General features: G+C 45.5%; 1 pseudogene; it reads left to right on the forward strand.

Annotated features, from left to right (window-relative positions):
- The first annotated feature begins 4,829 nt into the window (after positions 1-4,829).
- On the forward strand, positions 4,830-20,762 carry LOC123081095 (probable fatty acyl-CoA reductase 5; annotated as a pseudogene).
- Positions 20,763-25,560: the final 4,798 nt, after the last annotated feature.

Genomic DNA, 25,560 nt, shown 5'->3' on the forward strand with positions numbered 1-25,560 from the left:
TATCCAAATATGATATCTCTGCTGTGGTACCCGAGCAAAGAGTCATGTTCATTTCCAAGCCTGTTGTTTTCTGCTTCAGTTCATTCATCACGGTAGGGATGATAATGTGGCCCATGAATTTTGCCTCGGCTATTCCTGCACGATAATGAAATTTCTACATGTATTCTATCCTTATCCTGTCAAGCAAATCCACCACACAATGATCCTTTAGTTTCCGAGTCGTTGAGTTGAAAGACTCTGCTAGATTATTGTGCACATAGTCAACTTTGCTCAGTTCACTGAATTGGCTTCTGGCCCATAACTTGGAGTGGTGTGTTTCCAAGTATTCTTTCACTTTGGGATTCATGTATAACTGCCTCAAGTGGTAGTTGTGCTTCTTCACACTGCAAGTCAAAGATGCTGGCCCTAAATTGTCGGTATACACCTTTCCTTTGACTTTCTTCATGAAATTTGCAGCAAGATGACGCATGCATTCCCTATGCTCTACTCCAGGGAACACATTGTCCACGGCCACTTCTAAACCTTTGCAGGCATCTGTATGAATGACCAACCCATTGGGATGTGCAATAGTCCGGCGCAGATTATGCAAAAACCAAGTCCAGCTCTCCTCAAACTCTGTCTCCAGCACACCGTACGCAACTGGAAATACAAAACTGTGTGCATCAACTACACAAGCTGCTACTAACTATCCTTGAAACCTCCTTGTGAGAAAAGTCGCATCAATAGCCAAATAAGGCCTGTAGCCTGCCAAGAAACCCCGGCGACAAGCCTCAAAGCAGACAAAAACCCTCCTAAAGCATTCCTTGGTTTTTGTCACTCCCCTGAATGTGTACTCCACGGTGTGGTGGTCAATATCTACAATACTACCTGGGCTGGTCCTCTCCACTTCACCTTTAAATGAATACAACAATTGAAAACTTTCCTGCCAGTTACCATAAACAGAATCCATAGCATGTTGTTTACCATTGAACAACCTCATGTATGGTAAATCTATCTTGAACTTGTCTTTGATGTTCTTCTGCAGTTCCTTTGGACCCACTTGCTGGTTTTCTTTCACCCACTTCTTTACTTCTTCTGCCACCCATCTTGACTTGGCTCTACTGATTGTATCCTTCCTAAGGGTTTATTCTTGGCATGTGTGCTTAAATGGGTTCACTTTGACCCGAACATTCGTGCTATTTTGCATTTTAGATGCGAGCATCCTCCATGGACAACCCTCAGTCGGACAGTGCACTCTGTAACGTACTTGATCGCTCCTGTCAACTTTGAAAGTACGTTCTACCTTGATGCAGTATGTCACAAATGCATTTCTACACTCAGTCATTGATGCAAAAACGGTACCTTCTTCCATATGAGGGTTCAAAGGGTCCCATTCAACAGCTGCAAGGTCTTCATCCTCACCCACCGCGCCATCATCCACACGGGCTGCATTGTGAGCCTCATCTTGGTTTTCAACCCGAGGTGCCTGTCATAAATTCTGAATAACATCAGAATATAGCTTCTCTTCATCAACCCCAGAATTGTACTCATCAGGCTCCACTTCAAGGGGGACCCTACTGCCGGTGCCCACACTTGTCGAGCCACCACGTCGCCGTGCACTAACTGAACTGTTCTGGCTAGAGATGCCATTACGACGACTTGGTTCTCCCCGAGATGTTGCACCCGCCATCCTAGGTCCAAATGCCTGCTCAAGCACATCAATTTGCAGCCTCACATGAAAATTCTCTTTCTCTTTATGCCTAGCAAACATGGTAGCCAGCTCTTCATCATTACTAATTGTCACCCATTTCTTTTCCCCATCATAGTATTTGTATACCACTTCATCAAGCAAACCCCAAGGATATTGGCTACAAATTACCTCCCCAAATTGTCTGAAACTCCAATTACTAGCCATTGGCAACCGATAATCGAAACCTCCTTAGAATTTCTTCTTATTCTTTGCATTGAACATCTACCGGTCCCTTCTAATGTGCACCAAGAAAGCAATTCGCAACTCCATCCTAGCCGACGAAAAACAGAGACGCAATCAGCACACTAATCGGGCAAACCTAATCGAATCGACTGTTTAAATGCACAACTAAGCTCAATCTTAACAGGAGGCGTGACTTACCCCTCGGGAACCCAGTCGTGGACGCGGCGGATCTCCGGCCCGATGCCTGCCTCGCCAAATACTCCGGGGTCGCCGCTGCTCGCCATTTCGCCCTGGGGTTCTTCCTCCTTGTTCAAACAGCTCCACCAGCCCCCCACCTTTGAGCGCTCCGGCCGGGCGCACGGAAAGAGGCCGCGCCGCGGGTCGAGCAGGTGGCGGGCGCCCCACCCGTGGCGTCACAGGAAGGTGGCGGGCGGAGCAGGTAGTGGTGGAGCATCGGCGCAGGACGGTAGCGGCGGAGCAGGCCGTGCAGCTGGTGGCGGGGCAGGTGTTGGCTGCGGTGCAGGTGGCGGCGGCGACGCAGGACGGCCGGCCGGCGGATGGGCAGAGTGGGCGTCGATTTGGCTGGCTAGAACCCTACGAATGATTTGGGGATTTTGTTGCACGGGCCCACATGTCAGCTCCGGACCCACATCCACGCGGTCCCACGTGTAATCTCCGGACCCACAACCACTAACGCCGGCGGACGGAATGGACTAAAATCTGGCCGTTTGGCCTCGTCATAGTAGCTGCGCATGGACTAGGGGCGGAAATGAGCACAATTCGTATCTGAGGAAAAAACTGAGCACATGGACACCACTGAGGGCAAAAGGATAATTAACCCAAATAGAAACTGACAGTTAGGCGAAAATGCTATTTGATTTTTTCCAATTCAGTTTTTTCCTTCACTGGTTTCCTTGCCTTTTTCTTTTCCATTGATTCCTTTTTCAAAACACCGCTTTTTATTTCACAATTTTTCCTTTTCTTTTTACATAAATTCACAAATTTTTAATCAAAAACTCAGAAAAATTATGAGTTGTTTTGAAGTTGAAAAAATGTTTGAATTTTTTACAAAATGTTAGAAAATCGAAAAACATCCCAAGTTTCTAAAAATATTTCTGCTTTTGACGAAAAGTTCAAATGTTGTTTGGGTTTTTAAATATTTATTTGCAAATTTTAAAAAGCTCTAGTTTCAGAAAAAAGTATGCGCATTTAAAAAAAACTGTTTGCAAGTTTGAAAACATATTCTTCTTTAAAAAAATGTTATCAATTAAAAAAATTTCTCCCGTGTTTGTTTAAATGTTCAGATTTTAAATGTTCTTAATCCCCAAAAAATAAGTTTACAATAAATGTTTGTGTTCTTAATAAAAAGTATGTAAGCATGCGACCAGGAACCCATTTCAATTGAGAATGATTACAGCTGATGATGTTCTCACCACCAGGGCTGAGGAAGCGAACAATAAACCTGAAAAATAAATTAAAAAAGAAGTCTCGTCAATCGTTTTCCTTAAACAGTTAGGGGTATTTAATCAGCTGGTTGTTTCCAACCGATCGAAATAGACGTGCACGTCCACATGCCAGCATGCGCAGAATATTAGCAATTGGCCCAAAGTGGCCAACCAGTAACCGTCTACAGCGGGAGTGCATGCATGAGGCGTGTGATCTGTAGACGCACTCTAGTGTAGACACCTCCCAAAATAGAAACGTATGTTTATCTGTTTGTAGAAACTGACAGTTAGGCCAGAATTAGATGAAACTTCTATAAGTGTTGCTTGTTCGCTTGCGTGCAGTTATGGGTGAAACTGACGATAAAAATGGTAAGGTGCAGACATCCCTCATAACTGTGCTTGGATACATGCATATACACTTATCTCTAGGAACGCATGCATGTACAGCCTCATAGGTGCCTCGTAATCGACTGAAACATCTATTCTCCCACTGAATGAATATCGACAAAAAGTCTGAAATAATTCGAGAGAAAAAGGCGAACACCATTGCAAGTCTAGGACGTGGACAAGGAATCTAACTATATGAGATAATACGCTCAGTTCGTGCTATGTAGGGATTTGACATGATTAGATGGCACTTCCTCTCTAAAGAAATATAAGAGTGTTTAGATCACTACTTACATCCATATCTAGACAAATCTAAGACAAGAATTTTGGGACGGAGGGAGTATTTGTTTATGGAGGGAGAACTCCATTTTTGTAGACGGGCTACTCCTCTATCGCTATTCTTTTTCCTCCAACTATTTTACGTGACGTTCATTTTACGTGAAGGTAGAAATGGCGATGAGATACGGCAAAGGCATACCACCAAGTCCTTACTACCAGGCTACAGCCCAGTACACCCAGATGGTTCTAGCTAGCCAAGAGCATGCAGGGCGATCCAGACATGGAGCCACTGAGACAACCAGCAAAAACTAGACTCTCTGCCAAAGCTAGGGCCTAGGGGAAGCCAGGTTAGGTTCAGTCACGGTTTTTGAGTCGATGAGTCGTTCTGACGTAGACTCATGACAAGTCGAGCCTGGCCGATCGACTAGCCGCGACTAGTCTCGACTAGTAGAGGCGTTTCAGTCAACCCTGGCAGTGCGAACTGTTCAGTAACACTCGAGATATGAAAAAGTTCGAGAACATTTTAGATATGTGATATGTCATCCAATGTAATTTACCGAAAGGATACTTAGCCCTCTTGCATGATAACGACTAGAAATAAAATAAATATAATGGCCCATCTCTTCATTATCTTTAGAAGAAAATCGTGGTGTAGTTCGTTAGCAAGCAGTTGGCACTGAGATTCCCATCAACACATGACCCACGTTGCTGCTTTGTTCCAATTGTCCTCTGAAACCAATCCTCCTCCCCTCCGTATAAATATAAACCCATTGTGATTCTTTTGACAACACCCAACATTCTCTCGAGACAAGCAAAAGTCCACGGCGATGATTGGTGAAATGGATGTGGATAGCGTTGTAGAATACTTCAGGGGCAAGAGCATCCTCATCGCTGGATCAACGGTGTTCCTAGCAAAAGGTATATGTGTTCATTAATCATGTGTGTTGAACTGCTGATCATATCTGAGAGTCTTGTATATTATTCTTTCTTGCATGATTTGTGGACAGTGCTTGTCGAGAAGATATTGAGGGTTCAGCCTGATGTCAAGAAGCTCTTCCTCTTGATTCGGGCCTCCGATGTTGAATCCGCAAAGCTTCGGATTCAAAATGAGGTGAATTATTTGTTTCAAGCTGTCCTTTCTGCTAACAGTACACTTTCTTGACATTGATGTCAGTATGTTCTTGACAATCTGTTGTCAATTGAATACTGACCTTCTCCCACCAAGAAATAGAGGGAACAGGTGTAAGTGCATTGCGGAATGCAGATATATATTTTGCAGTCTATCCATCTTTGTGTGATCCGAAGGAAGCTCTTGACAAACATATTTGTGTGTGTGTGTGGGGGGGGGGGGGGGGGGGGGGGATGGGTATAGAACACTACTTTAGTGATATAAAAGATCTTATATTAGTTTACAGAGTGAGTAGTTAATAGTAACGTACAGACGATATTTTGGTATATTCAGGTCATAGGGAGGGAGATCTTTCAAGTGCTCAAAGAAGAACATGGTGTGGGGTTCCATAATTTCGTCGAAGAAAAGATCTGCCCTTTGGTGGGAGACATCACGCATGAGGACTTTGGACTAGACACTGCCAAGCTGAGAGAAGTGTCGAAGGACATAGACATTATTGTCAACGTAGCTGCCACTACGAAATTCTCTGAAAGGTTTGAAGTGTTTCCTGGTCGCGTATTGCTGGCATAATGTTACAACAATTACATACATACCATATAATTGCTCAAAATGTGATGTTAATTTTTGAGATATGATGTGGCTTTCGATGTGAATGTCTTGGGAGTGAAGCATGTTTGCGCATTCGCAAAGAAGTGTATTAAGCTCAAGATGTTGCTTCATGTTTAAACGGGTGTGAATCAAAACCAATAGAACTGTATATATTCTATAGATTTTAGGTTGGTGTATCATGCAGTTATGAATTGAAACTCATTAAGTGATATCTATATGACTTGAAGAGCCTATGTAGTTGGTGAACAAGAAGGCCTAATAGCAGAGAAGCCATTCTTCATGGGTGAGACACTAAGGGTGGGCACACATTTGGATATTGAATCCGAGCTAAATCTGATCAAAGAGACCAGGAGAGAACTAAGGGATGACGGTTCCACGGAGAAAGACGAGAGGAAAGTCATGAAGAAACTTGGCCTCAAGAGGTCAGACATAGGAAACTTTACAAAGAGGAAAACAACAACATACCTAAGCATTCATACTCTTTTCTGCCGTTGATGCATTTGTCTCATGCTTATGCACCAATGAATGAAGGGCACGAAACTTTGGGTGGCCAAACACCTATGTCTTCACTAAGGCAATGGGGGAGATGATGATGGGGCTCTTGCGAGGGGACTTTCCGGTAGTCATCATCCGCCCGAGCATCATAACCAGTACACTCAAGGAGCCATTGCCTGGGTGGATGGAAGGAATTAGGTGTTGAAACTCAAAATTGAATTCCTGATCCTTCACAATGACATTGAATGATTACTGAGCATTTTTATATTTTGTAGGACCGTCGACGCAGTGATCATGGGTTATGCCAAGCAGACCTTACCATTCTTTCTAGGCAACCTTGATTTAATACTCGACATGGTGAGTTTGTTCACAAATCATAAACCAAAATTTGGAATGAAACATGCCGAAGGAACCATTTGACAAGCTATATGTGATGCGTTGTTGGTATTGGTGGGTGGTTTGGACAGATTCCGGGGGACATGGTGGTGAATGCTATGATGGTTGCCATGGCAGCACATTCAGATGATCAAAAAGGTCAGATCATCTACAATGTAACTTCGTCAGTAAGCAACCCAGCACCCTCAGCCCTAGTCATAGATGCAATGCACCGTTACTTCTTTGAGAACCCGCCATGCAAGGGGAACGGTGAGCGTGTCCGGCTGAAGAAGATGCGATTCTTTAGCACGCTCACACAGTTGAGATTGTACATGGCCATCAAGTACAAGCTTCCTCTCGAGGTCAGTTCACCATCTCAACGTGCAAGAGTTGATTTTGCAGATGCCACATGAATGTAATTAATGTTATGTGCCTTTCATACGATTGGCCTGATAGATGCTTCGCCTAGTGAGCATCGCACTCTGCGGCATCTTCTCAGAATGCTACAACGAGCTCAACGGAAAATACAGTTTCGTCATGCAGATGATCGAGCTCTACGCACCATACACCTTGTTCAAAGGGTGGTAAGCAACTTAAAAACGTGTCAAAAATGTTATTTTGGTTTACTTTGGCAATTACACAGTACATCAACGTGTCCAGTTACCATATCAAGATGCACATCACCATTAAAATCCTGCTATTTGACTTGATTTTATCAATCATGTGAAGCTTTGAAGACACGAACTTGGTGAAGCTAAGGACGACAATGAATAAGGATGATCAAATTAACAATGGAGCATATTACTTTGACTTTGATCCCAAGTCCATAAACTGGGGGTGGAGGGGTCCGTGGAGTTGGAGCTCTCGATCCCAAACCAGTACGGCTCCAACCTGGGGTCCGTCATGTCTCCTCCGGCGCGGATGGAGGTTGGGGTGGTTTCGGACATGATGGTGGAGCCGCAGGACGATACCCGCACCCCGGGTGTGGCGTCGGCAGCCTCGTTGCCTCTCTCCTCGCGTTCCCCGACCCAAGGCGGCCGCAGCAGCAACAAGCTTGGCGTGGTGAAGCAGCTCAAGAAGGTGGTGGTTCGCAAGGTCACCGTGGAGGCCGGTGTAGGGGAACGCAGCAGAAAACAAAAAATTTCCGACCTACGCACCAGCCCAGGACCACTATGGAGACTGCATACATGGTTTGATCTTTTTCGTTACCGACTCGTAGTGCAGCGGGAAGTAGAGTCGATGACGATCGGCGGTGCAGATCCCCGCAGCTAGGATTTACAACCTCCCAACCGCGAGGATGTATACCCTCATCTTCTCCTCAGACAGCCCTCCGGGAGGCGGTCGAACAACCCCCCGGACGGTGTCGCGGACAGCCCTTCGGGAGGACCTTCGAAACTCGAACGGTCACTCGGACAGCCCTTCGGGAGGACCTTCGAAACTCGGACGGTCACACGGACAGCCCTTCGGGAGGCACTCACGAACTAAGACCGAAACTACGATCTCTCTACAGAGTTGCACACATACGGTGTCATCTATCCAGCAGGGCTTCGCCGTCCAGAACTAGTTCCTGCCGGAACCCAGACAGCCTTACGGCTCTACGAAACTCTTTTCGTGGGAGGGAGAGAAGAAGCCAGATAATGCATGGCATGTGTATGAGAGCAAGGGATGAGTGTGGAGGGCTGCCCCTCCACCTCTATTTATAGGAAATCCCAAGGGGGTAGGGTAGTTTCACAAAAAACCCAAAATGCACATGAATGAAGTCCTTCCACAAGGACCTAGGAGTGAAACCAAGGAACAAGAGGGTCCCCAACGGGGGATACCCCATGTGGCCGGCCACACCCCCATGAGGGGCCCAAAAAATGGCTCCTATCCATCCATGTCATCCCCAAGATCTTTTGGAGCAAAGCCCAAAAGGTGGCTTTCCATAAAGTAACCATAAAGCTGATTTTCACTATTCACGACGACATTTTTCAGCGTCTGATCGAACTGAAAATATTTATGTGGGCTAAGAACATTTCGGACAGCGGAATCGTACCGCAGAGAGAGGTCATCGGATAAGTTTCGATGATACCGAAAAGTTGTTTCGGGATACACCATTAATATTTCGCTTGCACTAGAGACAATAATCTAGCTTATGCTAATGCACTTCACACCTGTGGCACACCGGTGTAAATATGCTTCGCTTGTGGTATAGCCTGATGTCCAACGGATCTGACGACTTCAGTTCCGTGTGTATCTATGCATTTCCTCGCGTTTTCACGTTTTCACAAAATTCATAATTTGTGTGGACTTGGCTTTGTATGTATGTGAATCACAGGTCGAACCTGGATTCCTCAGACTGAGTTATGGAGCAACTACCTGCAGTAGTGTCCCATTGTCAAAAGCCATGAATGAACTATATGATTCAACATCTTCTTTGTCGCTTCTAAAGCGTCAACATACTTAGCCCTTGTTATAGAATTCGCCACAGTAACTAGTTTGAACAAATTCCAACTAACTGTGCCACCACATTGTGTGTTACACAAAACCCTTAATTTAAATCGAAAATCGCATGGAGAAAAGATGAAGACTGTATCGATGTAACATTTTACAACGAACTCTTCATGATCTCTGCTTGCGAGAAAACCATGTCATCAGTACTTACTCTAGTACTCTGTGACATCTTTCACTATTGTCCCATGATCAGTAATTTGATCACTTTGGTATCCATACTCGCAACACCTTGGGAGTATCGGACATATCTGGTTGTTTTACATACCGTGGAATACATGATTAATCCAAACACAAAAGTGTGTGGAATCTGCATCATGTATTTTACTCATCAGTGTTTTGGGACACCGAGTCTTGCAAAAACTCTTTCCATGTGACTTTGGCAAGAATCACTCCTTGGCGTTTTAAATGCTAAAAGGTTTTAGCATCTTGTCAATATGTATTCATTGCTTAGCCCCATTAGGTAAATCTATCTCCATAGATCATCATGCCTAATATTGAGGCTATTTAGCCTAAGCACTTCATTGAAAAACTATTTTCAAATGAAGTCCTAATTTGTGTCAAGAAATTTATTTCCAATTACCAATGTGCCAAGCACATAAGGTTTTTAGAAATATTATTACGCTCCCACTTACTTTCTTGAATTACAAGCATCTTCGTTACCCATTGATGAAGTCAAAACCCCTTTGACCATTTCATCAAAACACGAAGATTCCAACTCCATTTTGCTCTCTTCTGTCCATTGCTGGAACTCTGAAGTTTGCATACCTACTAGCATCCTCTGGATCGACAAATTACTTTGGACTGTATCATATACAAGTCCTAGCTTTCATGTCCATCAGATGGCAATCCTTTTATCATCCATGTTTCATATCTCATGATTGAAATATGTATTAATTGCTAGTTCAACCCGAACCGACTTTAAGCATCGCTACGATGAAAACAACCTCATCGTAGTCAACTCTTGAACTTGTTATTTCAACAAGTCGAGCTTTATGGATAAAACATTTTATCCGTATCAGTTTTAAGTTCCATAAATATTCGTTAGACTCTAAGTCTTCCGAAAGGTGTATCAAGGTTTTAATCTTGAATCACTTATATGGAAACTAACTTGGGTTGTATTGGCATTTAGCCAATTCCGGAGTCAGGGCCCATCAACGCTTCCTTGTGTATCGTAGGTATAATGTTGTCTAACAACAATATCTCGTTTGCGCACCTGAGAGGTTTGCACGAGCCTTGCCTACGTGGTTCAGCTGCAAGTTCGACCGAAGTTCATACATTTTATTGTAGAGACTTCCGTATCAGTCGCAGTAGGAAACTCTGGAATTACTTCCAAGGTCTCTTTCCTTTGATCTGATGACGTAGATACTGTTTATCTCCTCGAGTTGCACTATTCTCCCACTCACCTTTTTGAAAGAACCATTCTCTTTAAAAGCACGCCGTTTCGCGGCAAAACTATTTGCCTCGGTATAGTGAGGGAGGAATACCCAACATTTTGGTATAACCTACAAAGTAGCACTTGTCTGATTTGGAATAGGTTTGTAACCTTTTACACAAGCCCCATATTCCAAATGTTAAGAAAAGATATAACATGGTTGGGCGTACCATACCATGGCTTCATTTCAACAGACCCGATGTAACTCTTTTCAGTGTAAAAGCCGCAGTCTCTAAAGCATCACTTTAAAAGGGATAATGGCAAATTTATTTATGTCATCTTTGACCTTACCATGTCATAAATGGTTTGATTACATCTCCACGGACTTTCCACTTGCAGTGGTGTTCCGGGAGGTGCAATTTATGAAACCCCTTTCACAACTCATCAGACATTCGCTAAACATGTAACTCAAATATTCCTTTGTGCAATCAAATTGCAGAAACATAATTTTCTTGTTACAATAACTTCTACTTCATTTTTGGAGAACCTTTCGAATGATTTCAAAAGATCCAGACTTACGTCTCATCAAGTAAATATCCATATATCTACTTGAGTCATTTCTGAAGATAAATAAATCCACCACTAACAACACTTATCGGACTACACACATCAAATGTATGATCACTAATAAGTTTGTTGTTCGTTCCTTATGGCCTGTGAACGGTATTTTAGTCACTTCACTTTTCGGAGGAAAGTTGCAAGTGTCAGATGATTCAAAATCAAAAAGACTTCAAAATCCATCATAATGGAATTTTCCATGCGGGTTTCTCCCATGTGACCAAATGTAGTGCCACACTTGTGTGGTATTCTTTTAGTCTTGCGACATTTAGCGTCAGTGTTATGGATGTATCATATTACCCTCAATATTCATAACATACGTCCCATCGATGATGGAAGTATGGCCCTTATGTTATTCATAACACTTAACAACAATTGTTGTTTTTATGAACAACTCTTTTGCAACAAACATTGTGCAATGGGCTAGAGTGTATGAAACTCTAAAATGAATTATGAAAAGTAAACCCAGAGGTATTGTATTATTATCAATATTCATAACATACATCTCATTCATAATGAAAGTATGGCCCTTGTGTTATTCATAACATCGAACGTAAAAAGTTCTCTTATGAACAACCTTCTTGCAAGATGCCTTATGCAATGGGATAGAGTTTGTAAAACTCTAAATGAATTATGAAAATAAATACAGACGGCAATACACCGATGGAAGGTATAGTAACATTTACTATGTTCCATGTGTATACCTTAACCTCATTTCTAGCTAGTCTTTCATGCCATAGTAGTTCTTACATCGAGTTGCAACAGAATGCAATCGAGCGGGCATTTTTGTGATGAACTCACAATACCCAAGAATTAGTGATTAACATGTTTAACCATAATTCGCAAGAACTATATCTTTGACCAGCCTTCTACACATCAAAAACTTGTATGACATTCATACATGAGCTGGATATTCCAGTCTTCTTTCCTTTTGCCTTTATACTTCTAGCAGTTTAACTTTTAGTATTTCTCCTACTCTCAGAAGAAGCACCCAACTTAAGAGTGGCATTAGCCCCGGACTTCCTAGGCGTGTAAGTCATACTAACACCCTTTGGACACTTCCTTTCTCTTTAAGTTGTTGTTTTATTCACCTTTCATTATATGACAGGCGTTCTTCTGGATCCCTTTCCCAACAGTCAAATGCATAGTAAACACTTTTACTAATACTTGCAAACAAACATTGCTTTGTTTGTATCTGAAAATAATTTCCAGTTCCATGAATATCATATAACTATCCCAACTTTCGAAGTTTGGGTTTCATGGAAGCAAACATATTCCACTTGACCGTAACAGAATTCTAGCTTTTGGATCAAAGGACGAGAGTCACATGATCCATAGCATTAGCGGGAGGATACGGAAAGCATGCGATAGGACAAAGTCCTTCTCGGCACTTTTGAGGACAATCCTCATATTACGTTACCAATCGTAAAGTTTTAACCAGATATTTAACAGCTTTTCAATTTTAATAGGGAAGGTGGAAATGCGAGCCATTATTCTACAACTATTATGCAAGAAACACTTAGACAGTGTTCATAATTAATTGCACTGAGAATTAAACATGTTAATTCAACAGTGTGCTCCCACTCAAATCAATATCTCTCACAATTAATTTTGAGTGATACAAGATCCAGACTTCAATTCATCGCCATAGAATCATCATCTCATAACAGGAATTTTAATCGGTAGGCCAACTTGCCGATCACATCTCTATGTGACTCTTGCTCATCTTTCGATGCGTGTGTTCCGAGCTCAGGACGATCCTGCCATGAACGTCAAGACAACCAAGTGATCTTGCTGCGAGGTCTGACCTCACCCGCCTCACACTTCTCTAGTCGTTCGTACCCATGCATCCATGGCGCACCCCGAAAAGATAGGTGCCGTGACGGTGCTACACTTGGGAGAACACTAACTACTTGATATTTTAAGTGAGAGATCACCCTAATAAAAGCGACTACCGCGCAATCAAGAAGGGTGCATCATAAGGGATAAACATCTCAGGCAATTCATAATAGCATGATATGGTATAGCCCTTTCTGACGGAGAAGTATTTCATTTCTTCGTCTTCGGCATTCGCGTCGGTGTTCACCTTCGCGAAGATTGCCACCACCTTGTTGATGCACCAGATAATATTGCTATCTCTGTAGCTAACAAAATAATGCATTACAACAAGGTTGACACGCAGGTCATTAAAGTGCAATCATATGGCTCCAGCCATCATGCCGAATCATGACACGCAGGTCATGTTAATCAAATTACATCATATAGTCATCTCATACATAATCGAATTAGTATGAGCACTGCTATACCACATCACATGCACATCCTGCAAAACCAAGTTAGACGCCTCTAATAGGTTTATGCAAAAATTTATTTTACGTGGCTTCTAAGGTTTTGACTTAAACCGCAGCTACCAACGTTTTATCATCAAGTATGATTATTCAAGTTGCTACATTAACATCTCAGGGTGTATGAAACACGAGATAATTAGATCTCGAGCCCCATACTAAACTTCGTCATACGCATGACCCCCGTGCAGATAATATCTGCAATGCCCTTTCATCTGCGAATTTCATCTTTCTTTTGACTACGGCAGAACCCAAAGAACTGATAGCACTTCCATGATCAATCAGGATCACGGATTGCCAGAACTTTGTCAAATTCCACCATGCTGTCTCGAGATTGAGCAAACGCAAATTCTAGGGAAGCAACAAGAACCTCGGGTAACAGATTTCATCTGTCACCCGCATAAATAATTTTCAGCAATAGATCTCATCTACTACCTAATTATATTATGCAATACCCATACATCTCCATGTATTCTAGATCGAAACCTGCATCTACGCATAGCACGGCTCTTGATGCCACTGTAGGGGAACGCAGCAGAAAACAAAAAATTTCCGACCTACGCACCAGCCCAGGACCACTATGGAGACTGCATACATGGTTTGATCTTTTTCGTTACCGACTCGTAGTGCAGCGGGAAGTAGAGTCGATGACGATCGGCGGTGCAGATCCCCGCAGCTAGGATTTACAACCTCCCAACCGCGAGGATGTATACCCTCATCTTCTCCTCAGACAGCCCTCCGGGAGGCGGTCGAACAACCCCCCGGACGGTGTCGCGGACAGCCCTTCGGGAGGACCTTCGAAACTCGAACGGTCACTCGGACAGCCCTTCGGGAGGACCTTCGAAACTCGGACGGTCACACGGACAGCCCTTCGGGAGGCACTCACGAACTAAGACCGAAACTACGATCTCTCTACAGAGTTGCACACATACGGTGTCATCTATCCAGCAGGGCTTCGCCGTCCAGAACTAGTTCCTGCCGGAACCCAGACAGCCTTACGGCTCTACGAAACTCTTTTCGTGGGAGGGAGAGAAGAAGCCAGATAATGCATGGCATGTGTATGAGAGCAAGGGATGAGTGTGGAGGGCTGCCCCTCCACCTCTATTTATAGGAAATCCCAAGGGGGTAGGGTAGTTTCACAAAAAACCCAAAATGCACATGAATGAAGTCCTTCCACAAGGACCTAGGAGTGAAACCAAGGAACAAGAGGGTCCCCAAGGGGGGATACCCCATGTGGCCGGCCACACCCCCATGAGGGGCCCAAAAAATGGCTCCTATCCATCCATGTCATCCCCAAGATCTTTTGGAGCAAAGCCCAAAAGGTGGCTTTCCATAAAGTAACCATAAAGCTGATTTTCACTATTCACGACGACATTTTTCAGCGTCTGATCGAACTGAAAATATTTATGTGGGCTAAGAACATTTCCAATACCCACTAAAATGATTTTCAACGCGTTCTGAAACAATTCCGGTTTTAGTGATTTTCATCTGCGAAACGCATCTGAAGTGGCTCCGGCAGCTCCGGAACATTTCCGGTTTTTTATCTCAGAAAATTCCAAAAAGCTTCCAGAATGATTCTGGCATCCTCCAAGAATTATCAGGCATGTGCCGAAACCAATTTGACTTAATGGTGTATCCCGAAACAACTTTTCGGTATCATCGAAACTTATCCGATGACCTCTCTCTACGGTACGATTCCGCTGTCCGAAACTTTTCGGTGTCCGAAACTTTTTCGATGATTTTCTCTCAGACTCACTGTCTAGTATTCAGCAGATAGATGACCCTTAAGTGTGTGACCCTATAGGTTCGGTGAAGTATAGACATGACCCGGAACCCCTTCCGATCAATGATCAACATCGGAGCCGTGGACACCCATATTGACCCCTATACCCACACGAATAAATATTCGAGTGAACCTCCAGTTGCCGTGTGCTATTCCTGTTGCTTCGCGATATGTTACAAATACCCGAGGTGAGACATGTTGGCATTCCCGTGGATCAACAACTTGTCCACTATGCTAGTTACCTCGTTACCGGTATTGTTCTCTTTTCTCGTTATCGTGTTCCGGCATCCCCGTGATCAAATCACAAAGTGTCTGGCCAGACGATGATGGATACCGTAACACCGAGAGGGCCCAGAGATATCTCTCCATCGTCGGAGGAGCAAATCCCAATCTTGAGCTATCAAGTTACTTGACACACTTTTCCATGAACCCGTAAGCCGCCGTAATAGCCACCCATTTACGGATGACGTTTAACAAACCCCAAAGTTCATGAAGCAAGCATGAAGAAACTCGATACTCTCATGGTCTAAGGAATCATGCAAACGTTAACCATCTCTGTGTTATGTACCAATAAACTTGTGACGAATGAATCTCATAGCATAACATCAATCCCGGGTCGATTCAACACAAATGTTCTCTTAACATTGTGCCCTCAAAGTTGCTGGCATAGACATGCCCATGACCAGGAAAACAAAATCATCATGCAACACTTGAGCTAGTCTTAGAGGCCAGACTAGGAATACTTCTTACCGTTTATTATTCCACACGTGCATATGAGTCTTCCTCCGAGCCTCGTGGATATTGCAGACTCGAGAATCATTGCAGTTATAGCATGGAACATAAACATAATTATGAACAGGGAGATAATCAATAACATTTATTATTGCCTCTAGGGCATATCTCCTACAGCCGGGCGTGCAGCGGAGCTCTTAGGAGCGCCGGCGACGCCGCGCCAGGCGGTCATGGCTCTGGCGGTGCCTGTTCCCGGCCCGCCGGCTCAGGAGGCGACCAAGACGACGTCCTTCCCGAAGGCCAAGCGCTCCAAGGCCGTGGTGGAGGGGCAGGCGGCCCCTGTGCGGGTCAGCGCTCGGGCCAAGGGTGCCAAAGGGAATCTTCCGTCTCTCCAACGTGCCCAACTCCTCCAAGCTCAGAAGAACCTCGAAACCTCAGGTAATCCCTTGCCTCGTTTTACGATTCTAGACTCCTTTTCGGATGATCACTTGAGCGAGGTATTGGGAGAGAGTGGGGTTGAACCGATGGGTGAGGGAGGGATGCGCGAACTCATCTCACTGGTGCGCGCGAAGGAGATGGCGCAGGCGGCGCTGACAGCGGCGGCTGCTCAACACGCGGATCGTCTGGCACTTGAGGCTGAGCCCTCGACGTTGCTAGCGGTCCGGCCCGAAGGGGAGACAGCAACAGGGGTTGCTGCTCCTCCCTCGCCTCGCTGCGGCAAGGTGAGGCGTGTGGCCAAGGCGATCTCCTCAAGGGGGGTGCGCCTGCGCAATCGCGTCATCTAGATGCGTGCGCTTCTTTGGAACATTCGTGGCTTCGGTCACGCAGGGCGGCGCACCCAACTTAAAGAGTATATTAGGAAAGAAGCCATCGATATCGTCGGGCTCCAGGAAACGATTAGAGCAGAGTTTAGGCACCATGATATCCTAGCCATCGATCCCCTTGAGCGCTTTGTCTGGCACCATAAGCCGGCAACGGGCCATTCGGGTGGTATGTTACTCGGTTTCTGCAGCGCCACATTCGAGGTGCTGACCTGGGAGGTCGGCATCTTCTTCATTGCTGCTAACATCCGCGTGCGAGCGTCGCTTCGCGAGCTTGTGATCGTGCAAGTCTATGGTCCAGCAGATCACTCACGCTCGGCCGAGTTCTTGGGAGAACTTGAAGCCAAGGTGAGGGAGGTTTCGGCAGCCCAACTCCCGTTATTGGTGGGAGGTGATTTTAACCTGATTCGGTCAGGAGTAGACAAAAACAACGATAATATCAATTGGCCAAGGGTGGTGATGTTCAACAATGCTGTTGCATCTATGGCACTTAGGGAAGTGGCCAGAACTGGGGCAAGGTACACTTGGACTAACAAGCAACTAGCCCCGGTGCGATCCGTCTTGGATCGGGTTTTCATGTCTCCAGACTGGGAAGTGGTGTTTCCACTCTGCTCACTCCTTGCAGAAACCAGGATTGGTTCGGACCATGTGCCCCTCATCTTTTCCTCAGGGGAGGACAGGATTCGCCGCAGCCCGCGGTTCTTCTTCGAAACCGCGTGGTTTGAGGTCCCAGATTTCGACTCCATCTTTAGGGAGAGATGGTTGCGAAGCGTCCAACTCGCAGGCCAGCAACGTGGCCCTATGGAGTTTTGGATCGCTGTCGGGGGCCGCCTCCGCGCAAGCCTAAAGGGTTGGGGCGCGAACCAGGGGCGTGCTGACAAGATCCTCAGGGAGAGGCTTCTTGCTGAAATAATCGTCCTTGATAACCAAGCGGACACTCGTCCTTTCTCAGAGCAAGAATGGGCGCATCGATACGCCTTGGAAGGGAAAGTCGAAGCTCTGTTGCGGGCAGAGGAGGAATATTGGAGGTGCAGGGGTGGTCTCAAGTGGACGCTCAAAGGAGACGTGAACACCCAGTATTTCCACGCGTACGCGAACGGCAGACGTAGGAAATGCTCAATCCTTAGGTTGCAGTCGGAGCAGGGGCTTCTTCTACAACACTCGGAAATCACCCAACATATCTATGACTTCTACATAAGTCTGATGGGGACTGACGAGGCACAACAAGCGCGCCTCAGCACGGAGGTGTGGCTCCCGTACCAAAAGGTACTACACAGCGAGAACGAAGAGCTGGGGCTCGCGTTTCTCCCTAAGGAGATTGACAACGCTCTCCTAAGCATGAAAACTGACACGGCTCCGGGGCCGGATGGGTGGCCGGTGGCGATGTTTAAGCGCTTTTGGCCATTGCTCCGCGGGCCCATTTACGAGGTGTGTAATGGCTTCATGCGTGGCTTTGTGGATATTGCTAGGTTAAACTACGGCGTCCTATCGCTTATCCCAAAAGTGCCAGGGGCGGACAACATACGCCAGTACAGACCTATCGCGCTGATTAACGTTCCGTTTAAAATCTGCGCCAAAAGCTGTGCCACTCGGCTCGCGCCGATCGCCCACCGCACCATTAGTCGTGCCCAGTCGGCGTTCATTAGGGGTAGGAACATTCTGGAGGGACCACTAGCGCTGCAAGAGACCCTTCACGAGCTTAAGCGCACACACGAACCAGCGATTCTACTTAAACTAGACTTTGAGAAGGCCTACGACAGAGTTAATTGGGACTTCCTCAGGCAGATCCTCACCAGCCGAGGATTCTCACCGGTATGGGTGCACCGAGTCTTGCAATTGGTCTCGGGGGGCCAAACTGCGGTCTCGGTGAATGGAGAAGTAGGGCACTTCTTCAGGAACAAGCGTGGCTTACGCCAAGGCGACCCCATGTCGCCGCTCTTGTTCAACTTCGTCGCTGATGCGTTGGCAGCGATGTTGCGGAAAGCAACGGAGGCAGGACACATTAAAGGGGTGTTGGAACACCTCATCCCAGGGGGGATTTCGCACCTGCAATACGCAGACGACACGCTACTGCTGTTCCAGCCCGACCTCCATAGTGTGGCTACGGTCAAAGCCTTACTGATTAGCTTCGAGCTTATGTCAGGGCTTAAGATCAACTTTCACAAGTGTGAAGTGATGCCCATGGGATTGGAGGCGGATGAGGGTAAACACATTGCGGACCTGCTCAATTGCAAACTTGGCAATATGCCATTTACCTACCTAGGTCTCCCATTGGATGCCAAGCGCATCAAGATCGACGGGTGGGCGCCGCTCTGGACCAAGGTGGGAGAGCGGGTCAGTCCGTGGAGGGGGAAGTTCCTCTCCTCTGCAGCTAGGTTAGTGCTCACGAACGCGAGCCTCTCCTCGCTGCCGCAATTCGCAATGGGTTTGTTCCTCCTGGCGGAAGGGGTACACGCCAAGATGGACACACCGCGGTCCCGTTTCTTTTGGGAAGGCTCGGGACCAAAACGCAAGTACCACATGGTCAAGTGGGCTGCGGTGTGCCGCCCCAAGGATCTGGGAGGGCTTGGGATCACAAACACCAGAATCCAGAATGTTGCACTCTTGTGCAAATGGATCTGGAAACTCTCGCAGGGAGCGACGGGTCTATGGGTTGATCTGCTTAGGGCCAAGTACTTCCCGAACGGGAATTTTTTCGAGGGCGTGGCGAGGGGATCTCCTTTCTGGAACGATCTTCAAGCGGTACGGCCAGCTTTCGCTCTGGGAGCCAAGTTCTCCATTGGTAATGGTCGCTCGGCTCGCTTCTGGCTTGATCACTGGGTGGGAGCCCATCCCCTCTGGGTCGACTTCCAGAGCCTATATACCCTGGCTGTCAACCCGGAGATCTCAGTGGCCACGGCGCTTGCCTCTTCCCCTCCGGCACTGCATTTCCGGAGAGAGCTATCGCAAGTAGAACAAGCACACCTTACGGAATTGCTTGATACCATTGCGCCGGTCATGCTGTCGCCGACGGTGGACACAGTCACCTGGGCCCTCACCCAGTCTGGCAAGTTTTCGGTCAAGTCCCTATACCGTAAACTGTGCCAGGGCCCATCCTTCCAGGTGCCAAAGGGCTTGTGGAACGCGCGCCTTCCGCTCAGGATTAAGGTGTTTTTCTGGCAAATGTTCCGCAATAGACTGCCCACTTCCGATAACGTCGCCAAACGCAACGGGCCGTCGACTGGTCTGTGTGCGATTTGTAACGTCCTGGAGGACGCGACCCATGTTTTCTTCCAATGTCCTCTGGCACGTTTTTCTTGGAGCGTCGTCCGTGCAGCAGCCAACTCCTCCTGGGACCCCCGGTCTGCGTCTGACCTCGCAACCATACTTGGCTCTTTTCACGGTGGCATCAACCGAGTGCTCTGGAGCTGTTTCGGCGCCTTGACCTGGGCACTCTAGCTCACTAGGAACAAACTTGCAATCGAGGGTATCTTCCCTTCTCACCCTGCTAACATAATCTACAAATGCAACCTTCTTCTGCAGCAGTGGAGTCCGTTGGCGAAGCGCAAGGATGCTGAAAGACTGAATCGCGCCCAAGACCGCCTTCGTCAGATCTACGTTTTGGCTAGGGAGCCATCTGCCACCTCAGCGCCGTGAAGTGGCCCTTTTGTCTTGCGAGCGAGCCTGCGTGCTCTATGCTCTGCCTCCGGGCCTGTATTTTGCCTTTGCGACTGCTGGCCTGGTCTAGACTTGTGCGCCTCGTGCCGTCGTGGTCTGAGCCTCCGTGCTCTGTTTCGAAACTTATGTCTGAGCCTCCGTGCTCGTGTTCGAGGTCCTAACGTTGTCTGCTACGCTGCCTATGTTGTGGGCTTTATTAATTTAAAGCCGGACGCTCCTAGCGTCTTCGTTCTAAAAAAAGAAGTCCATAAACTGGGTTGATTATTTCTATGGTGTACACATCCCTGGTGTGCTTAAATATTGTACTTAACTAGCCAAATTTCCAGCAAGTTAAACCTCTTGTAGGGGCTATCATATCAAGTATCATGCATGCCAACTACTAGACAACTTGGCTGACATGCCATACAATTAAATAAAGAAAGAGAGATTTCGGTATCATATCATGATGTACTACTATGTGTCAACCAAAACAAAATGATGTCATCTAAAATACTAACTTGTGATACTATACACTATAGAGGTATTATCATACACTAGTATCATATACTCCCTCCGTCCGGAAATACTCGTCGGAGGAATGGATGTATCTAGATGTATTTTAGTTCTAGATACATTCATTTCTTTGCATTTTTCCGACAAGTATTTCTGGACGGAGGGAGTACTAGTGTATGATACTTCCCACTACGAGCAGCCTTACCCCGGAAATACAACAATTGTACTAGGCTTGCCATGCAACTCTTATGAACATGTATTGTACTCCCCTTGTTATGCAACTATCCAGAGTATGTTCGCAAATGTACTGCACAGAAATGAGGGTAGTATTTTCTGAAAAGGAGCATATTAAGTCATCATATATATATGACCACCTTTTTTTTGCATAACATGCCAACCTAGGTGAAGTTTTTCAGCATTTATCACAAGGCACGCAAAAGAGAAGCAGTGATGTGCAAAATCTTCCTAGAGGAAAATATGAAGGCCACAAATGTGCAAGTTCGGTCTAATTAATGGAGCTCGGTGCTAATCAAGTGGACTTGTCGTGCCATCTATATGAAAAAATGTGCTTATATTATCTTGTGCAGTTCTCTAACTGTTTTGCGAAATTTGCATACTACATAGTTATTCAAAATTTTGACATGGTCTTCCGTGTGCATCTTAGAACATCATTTCTATATTCATATGCTTATATGAAATTATAGCTGATAGTATTATGGGGAAAAGCCATGTTGAGTTATATGATGCACAAATTTACCTTTTTCGATAAAGGACATTTCATTGAATCGATATATCGAGGTGATACAATCGCATCTAAAGAATGCCCGGCCTCTGCATAATTCGATGCACACAGCCAAGAAGTCCAACCGACCCAAAAAATAAAAATGTTTTACAACTTAAAAAGATAAATAAGTTCATCCTATGATGTGGCAGATCCTATCCGGAGATCATACCGCCATCCATGGGGGGAGAAAACCTCCCTGGCTGTACGCTCCATCCGCGTAGACGTCATCATAAAAAAGTCCCTGTCCTCCGGCCTCAGCAGGATAGACCAAGTACAGAGCCATCGCGTACATACATGAATAACCTGCATAGGAGATGAAACACATTTTTTATTACAAACCATATCATTCCTGGTAAGCCATAATGCCCAGCATAAGACAGCCGCCCCCACAAGAATATGTGCAGAAAACTTTTTATCAATACCCCTCAACCAATTGCCGAACATGTTACGAGCACTACGTGGTTGGTATAAATTTGAAGCTACTTGAACTATGGCCCAAACCGCCCGAGCGAACTTACACTCAAAAAATAAATGCTTAATAGACTCGTCATGTTGGCAAAAGATACACGCCTTGGTGCCTTGCCAGTTGCGTCGTGCCAGGTTATCTCTAGTTAAGATGACCCCTCTGTTTAGGAACCAGAGGAATATCTTCACTCTTAGAGGGATTTTAAGCTTCCACAATTTCCTGTTATCAACCGGAACATCACAATGAACCATTGCATCATAAAATGGATTTGACTGTAAATTTGCCATTCTGATGCAAATTCCATCGAAAGATGTCCGGTTCATCTGACAGCTGAATAACCTCTAGACGTATGAGTAGCTCATTCCAAGCTGCCGGGCGAGGTCCTAATAGGTCCCTACGGAAAGAAATATCAGGGTTTTCTTGTCCCAAAACTTGTTTGATGGTGACAAATTTATGTCTAACAATCATATACAAACTCGGGTATTGCACCATGAGTGGTGTGGTCCCTAGCCAGGTGTCTTCCCAGAATCGAACCTGGGAACCTTCCCTAACCGAGAAAATCCCAAATTGGAAAAAGAATTCCTTGGCCTTCATGACACCAGACCAAAAATGTGAGTCACCAGGTTTCCAAAGGACTTGAGAAATGACTTTGGATTCCACATACTTATTATGAATGATTTCCTGCCAGTCTCCATTCTCAGTGAGTAGTTTATAAACCCATTTGCTGAGAAGAGCAATATTTTTAATCTCAAGGTCCTGAATTCCAAGTCCCCCTTGACTTTTAGGTCAACATAATACAGTCCACCTAGCCAGTCGATATTTCTTTGATTCATTATCGCACTGCCAAAAAAACCTAGATCTAAAGTAATCAAGACGCTGAAGAACCCCTTTCGGTAGATGGAAGAATGACAACATATATAAAACCATGTTGCTTAGGACGGAATTGATCAAGATCAACCGCCCCCCATATGACAAGAGTTTGGCATTCCAACTGGCTAGCCGTTTCTCAAGTCTCTCTTCCACGTGCTTCCACTCAGCGATAGTTAAACGCCGATAGTGTATGGGAATACCCAGATACCGAATCGGGAACTGCCCGAGCTAGCATCCAAAGATGTCAGCATACTCAGGTGCATATTCTGCAGCATCCCCGAAGCAAAAAAAGTTCGCTCTTATGAAAATTAATCTTGAGGCTAGAAAGTTCCTCAAATGCACATAAAAGCAGCTTGAGATTTCTTGCTTTATCTAGATCATGATCCAAGAAAAGTATCGTGTCATCCGCATATTGTAGGATAGATAAACCCTCTTCTACCAAATGAGGAATGACGCCGCTAACCTGACTGGCCACCTTAGCCCGCTCAACAAGGGTAGCTCGCATGTCAGCCACAATGTTAAACAAAATGGGTGATGCGGGGTCCCCTTGGCGAAGCCCCTTCCTTGTCTGAAAATAGTTGCCAACCTCGTCGTTAACTTTGATGGCCGCACTACCTCCAGAAACAAAACTCTCAACCCATCGACACCATTTTGGTGAAAACCCCTTCATGCGTAAAGTTTTCAACAGAAAGGGCCATTTAACTTTATCATAGGCTTTTTCGAAATCTATTTTAAAGATCACTCCATTCAACTTTTTGCGGTGAAGCTCATGTACCGTTTCTTGCAGCACAACCACACCATCTAGTATGTTGCGTCCTTGCATGAATGTTGTTTGAGTGGGCTTGACGACATGGTCAGCCACCCCGTTCAACCGGTTAGTTGCGACCTTCGTAAAGATTTTGAAGCTTACATTGAGAAGGCAAATTGGTCGATATTGTTGAATACGACTGGCCTCCTTAATATTAGGAAGTAGGATAATCTCCCCAAAGTTTAAGCGGGAAATATCAAGGTCTTCGGTATGTAGTTGGTTAAACAACTGAATCAAGTCTGCCTTGATCACGTCCCAAAAGCATTGATAAAACTTTGCCGGAAAACCATCCGGTCCCGGAGCCTTGTTGTGTTCCATTTGAAACACCGCGGTTCGAATTTCCTCTTCAAAAAATGGAGAGGTTAAGAATTCATTTTCCGCTTCCGAAACTTGAGGGATGTCATGAGTGATAGACTCGTCCAGCTCAAAATGTATTTCAGTGGAAGGGCCAAAAAGCTCTTTGTAGTATTTAGTAATAAAGTCTCTGAGCGGTGCTTCCCCCTCAATACGGCCTTCCTCCTGGTCAAGAGCAAAGATACGTTTCTTTCTATGTCTGCCATTGGCTAGCATTTGAAAGTATTTCGTATTATCATCACCTTGAACGAGCGAATCAGCCTTGCAATGTTGGTACCATTTAATCTCTTCCTCACGAAGCAAGTGTGCAATCTGCTCATTAAGATGGCTTTTTTGCTCAATCTCAGCAGCAGAAAGAGGCCTCACCTCCGCAATTTTATCGAGGGTATCGATTAAAGTAGAAAGCCACAACTTTTCTTTTTTGTAAATTCCAGCAGTGTGTTTAGCCCATCCACGAAGGAATCGGCGCAAGGCGCGAATTTGATTGTTCCATCGTTGAATGGGCGTGTTGCCGCGAGGTTGACGTGCCCACACTTTCTTGACCATGTTCAGGAATCCCTCTCTAGTGAGCCATCCCAATTCAAATTTAAACTGATGACGGTTAGAACTTGGAGGTGTTTCTCCAAAATCAGTTAGCAATGGAGCGTGATCTGATAAGGCCTCAATCCTTTCTAGTGCCCGTACCGAGGCTAGGGGATATTTATATTCCCAGTCGGTGGTAACCAGCACCCGGTCAAGTTTTTCAAAAGTTGGAACTGATCGGTTATTGGCCCAGGTATACTGACGACCGGACATAGTGAGCTCCTGCAGATCAAGGCTGTCAATAACAGCATTGAATAGGAAAGGCCACCTAGTATCAAACCGGTCATTGTTTCTTCCTGCTGATATCAAAGGATACTGAAATCCCCCCGATTAACATGGGATGGGGATTTTCTCGGCAGGTATTAACAATTTCCTTTAGAAAAGAAGACTTAAACTCGTCCTGAGCGGCGCCATATACAGCCACCAGGCTCCAAAGGAAATTGTCGGACTTGTTTCGAAGGTGAAATTTGATATGATATTCCCCCTTTGACGCGGACAAAAGTTCCAAGTACATGGAATGGATGCCTAGCAAGATTCCACCGGACCTCCCAGACGGGGGTAAGACGTGCCATTCATAATCGTAACCACATGAAAAGTGGTCAAGATCACCTGTTGGGAAGTCTCGTTTACCCGACTCAGTAATAGCCACAAAGTCCAATGCATGATCCTTTACACAATCGGCGATATGTTTGTGTTTAGCCAAGTCACCAAGACCTCTACTATTTCAAAACATGCCTCTCATGATGAACCAT

The sequence above is a fragment of the Triticum aestivum genome, chromosome 3D (assembly GCF_018294505.1).
Source record: "Triticum aestivum cultivar Chinese Spring chromosome 3D, IWGSC CS RefSeq v2.1, whole genome shotgun sequence".
NCBI classification, from domain to species: domain Eukaryota; kingdom Viridiplantae; phylum Streptophyta; class Magnoliopsida; order Poales; family Poaceae; genus Triticum; species Triticum aestivum.